Here is a 13,475-nt window from a genome sequence, read left to right as displayed (position 1 = left end):
TCAGTACATGTAATCAAGCATTTATCAAAACGTATTTAGCAAAAGGAATTCCAGTCTACAGCAATAGCAATAGCACTTAGCCTTATATACCACTCCATAATGCTTTAAATAACTTTGAATGGTTTACTAATGTCAGCATTTTGCCCCCAACAATCTAAGTCCTCATTTTGCCGACCCCAGAAGGATGGAAGGCTGAATCAATCTTGAGCCAGTCAGGATTGAACTCCTGGCTGAGGACAGAGTTCGCCAGCAATACTGCATTCTAACCACTGCGCCACCATAGATCTTATCTATATAATTGTTTTTATCTACTGTATATTTATAGTTGCCTATGTAGAGACTTAGTATAAATCCTGGACTGCACATTATCTGAACGTATGGTGCCAGAAATATGATGACAAAAACCTGTTCTAGTTATCTTTGTAAATACTGATCACAATTCAGCCAAACATGAAGAAACTTCCAAGATGTATTGGTAATCTCATTCTCATTTGGTAATAATGAGAAATTACACCATAAATTTTATGCATGCTTGTTCAAAAGTAAATTCAATTTTGCTGATTAGAATTACTTTCAGTACAATATGAAGCAAGGGTACACAGGATTATAGACAAATGTAGTAAACCAGTAGTAAGCTCTATGGGACACTTCCCCGAACATGCATTCATAAGATTCTCTTGTAAAGTACATATTTAACACTGTCATAAAAATCAAACATAAATGTTATCTGGATGAATTATTTGTTTGTTTATTTATGAAATTTATTTGCCACCCATCTTGTATCCAATGACTTATATTCACTTATCAACTAATTTTTTGTCTTTGAAAACTAGATAAATTAAATTATCCTATATAACACTCTAAAGCTGATTAAGATTGAACTGTATTACAAAATATATTTCATACTTTTTCAGTCAACTCTAATACAAAATTAAGGATCAATGAAAAGAGATCCTTGAAGGGCAGTTTATAGATAATTAATTGATATGTGGAAGAAAAAAGATACAAGAGACAGGACATTCAGGCAACAAACTTTTAATTAAAGACACAGTAGTTCTGAAAAGCTTCAATGCCATTTTTGTGTTAAATTTAGATTTGCCTTAGGCTGCTTCAGCCTGTCGCAGTTTCCCTTGAACATAGAATGTTGTGATATATAATATTTTTATATCTACATCTGGGTATTTTTATTCTCTCAGATATTTTTTATTTCATGCAATGTGTTCAAAGCAATGTGGTTGCTAAGTCAGTCATGCCTGACTTTACAACTATTTTTGCCACAGTTGTTAAGCAAATCACTGCAGTTGTTAAGTGAATCACACAGTCTTTAAGCAAATCTGGCTACTCACATTGATTTTGCTTGTTGGAAGCAGGGCAGGAAGGTAACAAATAGTGATCAAATAACTCCAGGCCGCTGCAACCATTGTAAATACACAATGGCTGCTAAGCACCTAAATTTTAATCACACAACTGCAGGGATACTGTGAGAGTTCTAAGTGCAAGGACTGGTTGTAAGTCAGTTCTTTCAATGCCACTGTAACTTTGAATGGTTGCTAAACAAATGACTTTAAGGATTACTTTATATATACTATATGACTATTATATGGACTTCATATGTGTTCTAACAACTATGAGAAAAATAATTCTTGATTAATGCTGAATGCTGTAAATATAAAAAGAAACGGGACCAGCTCTGTACGAAATCTGAGTAGGCACCAGTTTAGGGGTACAAATTTTATTGGGCAGAAAAATGAAAAAGATTTCTGAAAAGCATAATAAAAAAGCAAAAAAGCAGTCAGAGTGTTGCGTGCACTCTGTGAGGCAGCACACCTGCTTGTGGGTTAAATATAATTTCATAGTGTAAACAGCATAAAAATGTCTGAGAAAAGAAAAAGAAATGTCCGGGGGTTGAAAATCATAAGTTCAAAAACTTGAAGAAAAAAAAAAGAAAGAAAGAGGCGCCTTTTTGAGCTTCCTAACAAAGTTGGAAAATAAGCCAAACAATATGAATTTGCCAAGGTCTTAAAATGTCTACAACCAATCTTGTAAATAAACAGGGATAGTTGGGAAGTTGACTTTACTTTTTAATTTAATTAGTAAATTGTTTTAGAAAAACTTTTTGAAAAAATCTATTTCTGATTGTATAAACGCCACATATGTAAAAATATACACACATCATTATAAGTGTAGTAAATGCAAAGAATCTGCTCTGGAGGAAGAAAATGGCTGACTGAATACGGCTCTGTGAAAAGTGGAGCTGACAACCATAGCAGACTGAAGAGCCAGTAAGTAGAAACAAGGAGAGGATTTGAGATTGCCCACTAATGCTCCAGCAGCTGCTCCTTTTGAGGCCGAGATAGCATTTAGAGCTCAGGGAGATAAGGGAATAGTCATCTTGCTCAAACTGTGATCAGGACTTTCAAACTCAGGACACTGAGTTTGCATGCTTCCCTTTCAACTCACTTTCAGATATTGCTGATTAACTGCTTTTCTGGATTGACAAATTTGCCACCATTGGATAAATTTTCAGTTCAATCCTTAGTAAAAGAAAGTTTTAAGTTTAAGAACTTTTTTTTAAAAAAAAATCTTTATAATAAAGAGCAAAAGGGTGATTACAACTTTGATTTTAGAAAGTTACAGACTAAGGTTCCAGATAAACTTAAAGTAATATTTTGGAATGAATGGTAAAGAAAGCTTTCCATGGGAATTTCTTTGAATGTTTTTTTTTTTTAAAGATAATAAGATTTTTAAGGATACTCAAGATTACAATTAAATGAGAAGAACATATAGACTCAACATAGGTCACCCCACTCCAAATCCAGCACTCTAGGGAAGCAGAGATATGGGGACATGGTGCCAGCAAGCTGTCAGTTTTGTCTCATCCTGTTAGCAAGCTGAAATATTGGAAAATTGGAAAAAGTATAAAAGTCTTTTTATTTATTTCATCAGCAACCTTATCTCACAAATATGGCTGAGCAGTTTAAATAATCTTGAACTTAATTAGTCAGTTGCAGAGTGTAGAATTGGTTACAATCAGTTTAGTATTAAAAATATAAATTGACACAGGGATTTGCTCCACAGCTCAGTTAAGGTGCTCTCCATCTATTTGTTGTGAGCAGAAAATTAAACAGTATAGATCTTGCTGTTCTCACTGCCAATCCCAATAGCCAATGTTCTGGAGGACAGAATCCTCATTCCCTATTCAGAGTGTGCTGAGAAAAGAGATTTGTGGATCATTTTAGTTTGATTGCTTCCCCCATTCTCAACATCACCAGCTGGCAAAAAAACACATCTGCTATGAATGCTGATGGTTTTGACAAATGATTTAACCCAGGAGATTAACAATCTGTCAGAAATTGACCCTGCTCCATGGACAAGGTTGTCCCCATTTGCCTACTGTATGTACAGACCAAGAAAAATTAATTATATCAGCAGTGTGTAAGATTCTGGCAGATGGGGAAAGGAGAAAACCCTACACTCTATTGTTATGCTTTCTCCTGCTTGTCAACTCTTGAGAAACGTCGCATCCAAGAGATCACAAAAACCACTGTAATCTTGGTTTATGGAGGAGATATTCCTAAATCTTCTCTTAAGGATGTGGAAAGTTCCTAATTCTCTTCCTAGTATATTAGAGGGTAGAAACTAGTAAATAGTTTCAGTCTGTCTCCTTCTGCATTTTTAAAATAACTAATAAAGGACAAACTTTCCGAGTTGTATGACATCTGATCAGGGCCGGATTTTCCTATAGGCTAACTAGGCTTCAGCCTAGGGCCTCAAGATCAAGAGGGGGCCTCAAGATCAAGAGGGGCTTACATTCAAATTGTTAGCAAAATTAAAATTACACTTTCACTATAGGTGAAAGGGCCTCATAAGTGGAATAGCCTAGGGCCTCTTTTCATCTAAATCCGGCCCTGCATCTGATGTGGACTTCCACTGTTATTTTTCGAGCAAGTAATCTAAACAATTACTATAGATAACCCCCCAAACAAGAAACGATTTGTAATAAAGATTGTGTTATTCATATTGTACTCTGCACTTACAATATTCCCTGGGGCTTGTGGGAGATTATTTAGATTGTATATGAACAGAATAGTCCTTTATCATGCAAATAATTTGTACAGATTAAAAGATAGGACACACATTTATTTTATGGGAAGCTGACATTCAAACTAATTTTCTATTAGTAGTCAAGAAAGAAGCATGGAAGAAAAAACAGCTGGCACTGCAAGAAAAGATACCCATTCTAATTTTATCCTGCACTGTGTAGAAAAGACAGCATTTTATAAAATGTTAAAGGCTATTTGCAAACAACATGTGTTTGAGATCCAGAGACTGTTATATTTTCTCAGCAATGGGATTTGGGCTGCCTCCTAATCTGTTCTCTTAGTTTTAGAACAGCTGCTCTGTGATTTTCGTACCAGAGGAAGGCACTTTTTTCAACAATCCTGCGAGATTAACAATTTCTATTGCTGTCTTTAAATAGTTCTCATAACACCCTTCTAATCTGATTTCAATTACACTTTCAAAAATGACTGAATTGCTACCACAATCATCAATCACCTCTACAAATATTTAAAAGTACTGCAGGGTTACAATTTTTCAAAGACTCTGTTTTGTTAATGATGATTTTCTACAAAAGAAATTGAACCACAGCTGTTTTAATTAGAGTATCCTATTTCACATGATAGCCACAAGATAGAAACTATCCTAGAAGATCTCCAAGCATCATTTTGGAGTTTCCCAATATAAACTTGTAACAGGAACTCACTCCTACATATATAACTGAACTCATTGTATTACAATGCATGAATCATGAATCATGCACTGAATATATATATCATATATACATTATATGCATTATATATATTAATTCTAAAATTATATTCTCTAAATCTATGAAATTAAGCTATTACAAATTTCTGCCATGGCCTCAAAGATAATAGCAACTGCTTTTATTTTTGGTGCTACTAAAAGTGAGGTTTTTTCAATATTTTGTTTTCCTTTTTAATTCTAATTTAAACAAGCCAGAGCATCTTTACCTATTTTATTAGCAAATCAATTCATTTAAAAGCTTTGTATATCTAGTTTTATACATTCCAGAATCATAGAATCACAGAATTGGGAGTGGCCATTTAGGCCATCAAGCCTAACATTCTACTCAGTGCACAAGTTCAAATTAAAACATCTGAGCCAGATGGTTGCCTGAACTCTTCTTGAATATATCCAGTCGGAAGATAGCCTACAAAGGGCATCTAAGATGATCCAATAAAAGGCCTACTTATGTGCAACTCACCTAAAAAGGGGGCAGGCCATCAACTTTTACAAATGCTATCTCAATTTTCTGTACCTTCCTGAGAATGCCCCTAGATCCCATCACCTGGATAATTGGCAACACTGCAGAACTACTTAAACTGTTAAAGATTTGAATAATGTTATCAATTATAATTGATTTTTTTTTGTTACTAGGTTCCATTCAAAATATAAAATTGATAGATTTTATAACTATTCTTGTTCTCTTTTAGAAGTTTTTGGAGAATACTAATTGTCTGAAACTTCTTTTCTTATTAGTACATTTATGTAAACAATCCGAAGGCTAACCAAGCACTACAAATTATTAGCTGCTGGTTTATAACATACAAACACACACACACACACACACACACACACACACACACACACACAGAGAGAGAGAGAGAGAGAGAGAGAGAGAGAGAGAGAGAGAGAGAGAGAGATCTTCCCTAACAAAGAAAAATTTAACAGAAAAACATGTCTGGCTTGCTGTATTCTCTAATGCACACAGATTTTATGGTAAATTATTTGGAGTGGAAAAAAAGAGAGAAATCCTATCTTGATGAAATGCTGAGATAAAATAGTGTAAATGTGTTTTACAGTAAGGTAAGAAATGTTAAGTGGAGACGTTCATTACTCTTTTTGAAAATTAGATTTGTAGATTTGGTTCACAGGCAATACTTCAAAAGAAAAATTTTCAGAAAGATCTGTTAGAGCAGTGTTTCTCAACCTTGGTAGCTTGAAGATGGGTGGACTTCAACTCCCAGAATCCCCCAGCCAGCAGCGCTGGCTGGGGGATTCTGGAAATTGAAGTCCACCCATCTTCAAGCTTCCAAGATTGAGAAACACTGTGTTAGAGTTTCGCAACACAAACTGTGGTCTCATATTTTTGGCCTTATACATTTTATCAGCAGTACTACTTTCTGTTACTAGCATCTGATTCTCTGATTATTCTTGTGCTTTGCCTCTTTCACCTACTTTTTTATTTAAGAACAAGGAGATCTGGGATTGGTATTTTTTTAGAGGACACGTCACAGGTAAAAATACAGATCTTCTAAACAGTAACTCTTATTTTAATATGAGCACACATGCTTTGTTTTAGCTGAGGAGTTTGAGCAACCCTGGGAACCATTTTTACACTGCCTCTGATTGACTAAAACACACGTCATAAATGTGGGTGGTATGAATGTGAAGTATTACAGTACTTCATTTATATTTAGAAATAATTTTCAATCTCCTTTAATTCAATCAGAATAGAGCTGGAACAGACTTTGGAGGTCTTCTAGTCAACCCCCCTGCTGAAGCGGGAGACCATATACCATTTCAGACAAATCTGGGAATTATAAACACCCAATGCCCTCAAATTCTCCTGTTTTTACTTGTGAAAAGGTTTACAATGTTTCCTATGCCTCCATCCATTTATTTTTGCCTAAAGGCTTCATTTTATTATGTGGGAAGGAGTGTCATACTCATGTCCCAGCCTACAGTTTGGGCGAGGGTGGGTGGGTGGGCTTGTGTCATTGGGTGCTTGACTTCTCCATTTGCCCTGCCCCCCCACGCATGTGAGTCCATCAATATGATTTAAACTGGAACTATCTTCTGGTTGTGAGAGTGACGTGGCATTCTTCTCCAAAACAGAAGTCATGACTCTAACCCTTTTCTTAGTAGGAGGCTTTGCCCTGGCCCAAAGAGCTTACATGGATCTAAGAAAAGTGGTGTGAATCCTACCTAAAAGTGTCAACCTCACATCGTCCCTCATCACCACTCTGACAGAGGAAATGACAGACATCAGGACTGCAGTCAAAATAGCCAAAATTATGTGGCTGTTGATCATCTACTAATAAGGGCAGGTCAGGGTTGTGAATCCTTTAAAGGTCTTTGCTGTTTTAACCTAACCAAAATGAGAATTACATTGAAGCAAAATGAGCCAAGCTTAAGACTCTAGCATTTCACATCTCCCAAGATCTGGAGGGATGGAACTGATTTATTTATTTATTATTATTAGTTCAATTTATATGCAGCCTTTCTCCAGAGATCTTGGCTCACATCTTGGTTACCTGATTTGGTATCCCAGGGAAGGAAAGTTGTTCAAAAATTTCTGTTTAAAATATTTGCCTTTGTATTAATCTCCTCAGTCTTTCACTGTGTTAGATTTGTTTTCCTAAAATATTGTACCTCCAAGCCAACTAGACAGCAAACCTATTGGCAAGAATACATAGAAAAACATGTAATGCTCTGAGCAGGTGATGAGTGAGCCCCATTTTGTGGCATCTCCTGTTTAATGCGATGCCAGAGGAAGGAATGTGTGAGACTTGGCCAAAACCACCATACCTAAAAGTGGTGAAGGCATGTAAGCAGGGTGGCTAAAGCCAGGAAAATCTCCCTCAGGGAAAGGGACCAAGTTGTTAAGGGAACAAAAGGAATAGAACAGAACAGAACAGAACAGAACAGAACAGAACAGAACAGAATAGAATCTGGAAGAGACCTTGGAGGTCTTCTAGTCCAGTCCCCTGTTCAAGCAGGGAAACCCTATACCATTTCAGACATGTGGCTATCCAGTTTCTTCTTAAAAACCTTCAGCAATGAAGCACCCACAACTTCTGAAGGCAAGTTGTTCCCCTAGTTAATTGTTCTCACTTTTTGGAAGTTTCTCCTTAATTCCAGGTTGCATCTCTCCTTGGTTAGTTTCCATTCATTGTTTCTTGTTCTGCCCTCTGGTGCTTTGGAAAATAAATTGACCCCCCTTTTTTTTGTGGCAGCCCCTCAAATACTGTAATATTGCTATCATGTCACCCATAATCCTTCTTTTCTCTAGACTAGCCATACCCAAATCCTGCAACCGTTCTTCATATGTTTTAGTCTCCAGGCCTTTAATCATTTCAGTTGCTCTTCTCTGCACTTTTTCCAAAGTCTCAACATCTTTTTTGTAATGTGGTGACCAAAACTGGATTCAGTATTCCAGGTATGACCTTACTAAAGTTTTAGAAAGCAGTATTATTACTTCACTTGATTTTGTTTATATGCCTCTGTTTATACAACCAAGGATTGTATTAGCTTTTTTGGCTCCCTCTCACAGTTACTGTTTTTCAGCCAGGTTGAGCCAAGCAATATGATCATCTTGCCTGCTGTATTTTGCATAAATTTAAGTTTACTTCAAAGCAGGATGTAAAATAGATTTCAGAGTAATTGCCAACAACAATGAAGCAATAAAAATAAATCTATATCAAAGTAAAGTACATTTTAGTACTGTACGAAGACAAAATGTTGACAAAGTGTGTTGTCCCTAGCTCAAGGCATAGCCTACTGATCCACAGGATTGGATTGACAATTTCTTGGCCAATAATAGCTGTCCCTAAGAAAATTTCCAGTGAAAATATTCAGTATTATAGACTGGATTAGTGAAAAACATTAAGTTCCCATCTAAAGAAGAAAGGGGATGGGGTGGGGGAAGAGGAAGAAGTAATTCAGCAAATACATGCTTACAGATTTTTCCTCATAAAAACAAATTAAATAGCCTACCTGAATGCAACAAATAGCTTTTAATTAAACACTAGAATGTATGTATAGTAAACATGTTGGAGACTTAGTATGGGCTAATTCCCCAAAGCACATATATTCTAAGCAAATTATCTGAAGCCACTCAGGAATATGTTTCCATAATGAATTTGAAGCACCAACTACTTAACCTCATTTCCCCCTTCATGAACATGATGTTACAGATCAAACTGGGCAACCTAGGTCTTTGAGTCCCAGCAGGAAACATAGTCCCATATGCTTATTCTTGATCTGAATGAGTTTACTTCATCATTCTAACTTAATTTATCTTGTGAATGATGTATCACCTTTCTTGAAGTCATGCCATTTATAAAGCTTGCAAGGTTGCTTTGCAAACTGCCCCTAAATTTGTTCACCTGGAGAATCCTTGCAAAAGGCATGACTATTGTTTTAGAAAGAGATACTTGGTTCAAACATACGTGTGCTGCAAATCACTGCTTTCAATGATTTTGTGCCGAACTTTAAATTTTGAATTGCCTAAGTAAGTTTCTATTCTCATGCTTCTAAGATGTCAGTTTTCTATGACTTTGTTCCATTTAATATAAACCATTTATTCTATTGTTTTTATTTTAGATTATCCCAAAGATGCTTTATTTCAGATTATATAAAGATGCATAATATTGTCACATATCATATAAATGGAGGCAGAACCAAAAATTCTCTTTCTAAGAGAGGACCTGGGTGCTTCCATGGCAGAAATAATGAGAAAGATCAGCCATTAAAACTAGTAGCAGAAAGAAATTATGTCTTGATTTTTCAAATGAACCACAGAAGAGGAAGAAAACCTATGCAATAATATGTCTGGTTTATCTCTTGGCTTGTAAAATGCAATCCTGGAATGCACAGTTGATTTTCAAGCATACCAGAACATATAGTATAAGTACAAAATACAAAATGCTGTCTAGCAGTTTGAATTTAGAGCAATTATTTATTTATTCTGTGAATGTGTTATATTACTTATTTTCAAATATATATCAGAAAGAAACAGTATTAATTGTTCTCACCGCTAATGTGTAACAAAGTAGAGGAGGATAAAAGTATGATATGTTCTTGAATTCATTAAAACTAATGAATCATGATAATGAGACTACCAATGCATAAATCAGAATGGTACCAAAGCATTTCCTTCTTTGACTTTTTAGAATTAGAAAAAAATTCAGCAAGAATTTCTAGGGTTTGTCCTAACAGTATTTTTTAAGAGATTGTAAATCTCATGGAGTGCATTGACATAAAGTTTGAACATCAAATAAACCTCATAAATAGCTTCAGAGAGTTGGATAAGAGTTAGCAATGTTAAGAGTAACCTCATTAGTCAATGTCTAGATCGGGAATGTCCAATGTTGGCAACTTTAAGACTTGTGGACTTCAATTCCCAGAATTCCCCAGTCTATATAATCAAAATTGCTCCTTTTCTTTAAACTCTATGAAAGCTGAGGATGAGTAAAAGGAAGAAGAGAAATAGCAGTGGCAGTTAAGGGTGACCCAAGCATGACAGAATCACCAAAAAATTGAGCTGCAGTTCTATCTTGAAATAATATTTTCCAGAACCTTATTGTGAAAGAAGGACTGGCTGTCTGACTAAACAACAGAGACTCTCCATACTGCAGTATTTCATTTAAATCCTATTACTTCTATTTTTAAAGACTTTACACAAATATTGATCACATACCTTTAGGAGAATCTAGGCAAGTAAAATCTATGATTTGTTTCTGTTTATTAGATCCCACATGCACAGGATTCAAGATGTCAAATTATGGTGGAGTTGTGTTCCATAACACATGAGAAAATTTCTTGCTCTTGACTAACTGAACTTTGAGAATCATTCATGAGGCTTTTATCACTGATATTCCCCTCCAACTTAAACTTCCGCCTGTCATACAATTAAGATGCAAACCACAAGACATTGAAAACTGAAATGTTCAGTAGAGGCTTAGTTAAAACTTGTGGTTTTCTTTCTTTCTTTTTCAAATAATACGTCATTTTGCAGGCTTGTGTGATTGAGAAATTTCTTTATGCCCAGAATTGCATTATGTTCTGTGGTTTCCTATATAGAATTTCCTCTTAGGCAATGATGCACAATAAAATTAAGACCTTAAGGAGCATGGTAGCTCACATGGTTAGGATGCTGGGATGGAGGTTAGCAAGTCTGTGTTCAAAACTCCAGTGCTGCTGTGGGGTGGGGTGAGCTCTTATCCTTCGCTCCAGCTCCTGCCAGGGACATGAAAGGAGCCCCCAAGTGAGCACCACCTGGGCAATGGTGATATCACCAGCTAATCCTTTCAATCCAGAAGCATCTCGGTGCTTTTGACATGAGTATGATTAAGACCTTTAGACAGAAAGATTTCAAAATAATCTCAGCTATCCTATTTAAATAGTAGGACTGCTCCTTATTCCCAAGAAGAAAGGGAACAGTATATTGCCAGTTAGCAGTCAAGGCAATTGGATCCTGCCTCTGATTCTCCAAAAGTAATTTGAGCCTGAAGTGTAAAATGTTTTCTTCAGAGAGATTTAAGTGGTATCTGCTTTGTAGCAAAATATTTTTTTTCAGTTTCCTGAAACTTTTTAGATGAGGTTTTCATCTTGCTATTTTGATTGTTTTTATGATTCTGACACTTTTATTTTAGTATTTGCATTTTCATTATTGTTTTATTCCAAAGTTGACAGGGAATATGACTAGAGGGAAATAGAGAAAACAGAGAAAATAGGAAATAGAGAAAAAAAAAACTGAAGAAAAAAAGAAACAAAAACAAAGGAAAAAACCAAGCACCAATAAAAAACAACCAGAAAACCATTCTTATTAAAAAAAAAATTTTTTTTATAGAGGTACTTAGAATTGCCAACAGGAAAGACATTTCCCCAAAGATAACTATTTGATATTTGAAAGTTACTAGTACAGGTAGTCCTTGGTTAAATATTCATTCAGCCAATGAATTTTTGCATACCCACCAGCCATCGGACAGCAATTTGGGTGGCTGGTAACCAGCTGACAATTACATTCACAACATCTCGCAGTCATGTAGCTTCTGACAAGAAAAATGCACATCTCACACATCCCTGTACACAATCCATGTGGTAACTCTTATACACCCCTGTACATCCTCCCTGACCCACATCATGCCCCTTCCTTGCACACTCTCCCTGACCTGTGTGGCTCCTCATGTGCACCACTTGCATCCTTGCATACCCTTCCCAACTTGCATGCTCATGTACTCCTTCACTCCTCTATCTGGCAACAGCTATTTTACTTGCTGGGATTGCAGAGATTTCCATTGCTAAGGATGTAGTCATGCTTTACAACCACATCACTTAGCAACAGAAATTCCACTCCCAATTCCCCAATACAGGTAATTTAAGGACTACCTGTATTAAACAATAATCTATCACAGTTGCTTTCTACTCACAAGTAAATGTGAATTTACTAGAATGATCATGGACTGTTGTACCATTTAAGATTATTAAATGTAATATATTATAAAGAATAGCTAAACAAGAGCCTGCATAGTTGAAGTTTTGATCTTTTGACTGTTTTTTATACAATCCACTTGCCCAAAATTTGGCAAATAAGCAAAGGAATTTGATTATCAGTGCTTCATTATTATGGCCAATTAGGGCATTTAAATCACACAGAATCACAACATATGTATGAGGAAATTATATATGTTGTGTGTGTGTGTATGCATGTACATATGTGTATATGTGTATACATATGTATGTGTGTAAAGAAAGAAACAGACATTCTACGAGCTCCGGAACTTAAAATTTTAAAATAATTAAAAAAAGTTAAAAAATTTTTTTACTAAGCTTTCGTCAGCCATCTGCTGACATCTTCAGAGTATTAAACTACCATTACAGAAATCTCTGCCTTTATATGCCATTAATCAATTTACCCATTGCACGCATAATAGGCCCTTCCAGGCTATGGCCAAATTGATTAATGGCATATAAATGCAGAGGTCTCTTTAATGGTAGTTTAATACTCTGACAATGTCAGCAGATGGCTTACGAAAGCTTAGTAAAATAAAAAAAAAATATTTTAAAATTTTAAGTTCCAGAGCTCGCAGAATGTCTGCTTTTTCTTTACTAATATACTTGGAACTTGTATTTTTAGAATAGTTTGTAATGTATGTGTGTGTGTATACACACACACACACACACACACACACACACAGAGTTCCAATTCTATCCAAATTAAAATACTTTTTAGCAATTGATATTCAGCTATTAACTGTTTGCAATAAAGTCCCTTTTATTTATTTATTTTTGCAAATAGTTAAGAATTGACTATTAACTGCTAAAACAAAACCTAAGCAGGATAAGATGGTTGTATTTGTAGACATACGGTTGATCAGCTTGGAAAAGAATTGCTGGATTAGGTAGAAGTTTGGTTTGTTCCAGTGCGGTTCTACAGTTTTGTCTTGGGAAAACAGTGTTAAAGAATTTGTGGGTAATACATGCTGAAAGGGAAGCAATGCCTGTCTGCTCTCCAGTCTGCCTTCTCTTAGAGAACTAAGGTTCTCTTAGTGATTTTAAAAGGAAGAAGCTGGTCATGAAAAAGATCAAGTATCTATGTAATCTTGAGCAGTGTTATATTTCTAGAAAGTGCATAAGCAGGACTTGAAGGCAACTAACCTAGA

At 35.6% G+C, this 13,475-nt stretch overlaps 1 protein-coding gene across 1 annotated transcript in view; it reads right to left on the bottom strand.

Annotated features, from left to right (window-relative positions):
• Positions 1–10,599, bottom strand: part of GRAP2 (GRB2 related adaptor protein 2) — a 66,133-nt gene extending 55,534 nt beyond the window's left edge. The window contains exon 1 of the mRNA XM_034403151.3: positions 10,511–10,599. The gene's annotated coding sequence lies outside the window, so the exon portion shown is untranslated. The remainder of the gene's footprint in view (positions 1–10,510) is intronic.
• Between the last annotated feature and the right edge of the window lie 2,876 nt (positions 10,600–13,475).

This window comes from Pantherophis guttatus, chromosome 7, assembly GCF_059756535.1.
Source record: "Pantherophis guttatus breed Tessera chromosome 7, ASM5975653v1, whole genome shotgun sequence".
Lineage (NCBI taxonomy): Eukaryota > Metazoa > Chordata > Lepidosauria > Squamata > Colubridae > Pantherophis > Pantherophis guttatus.
This window is presented reverse-complemented; position numbering and strand designations above follow the sequence as displayed.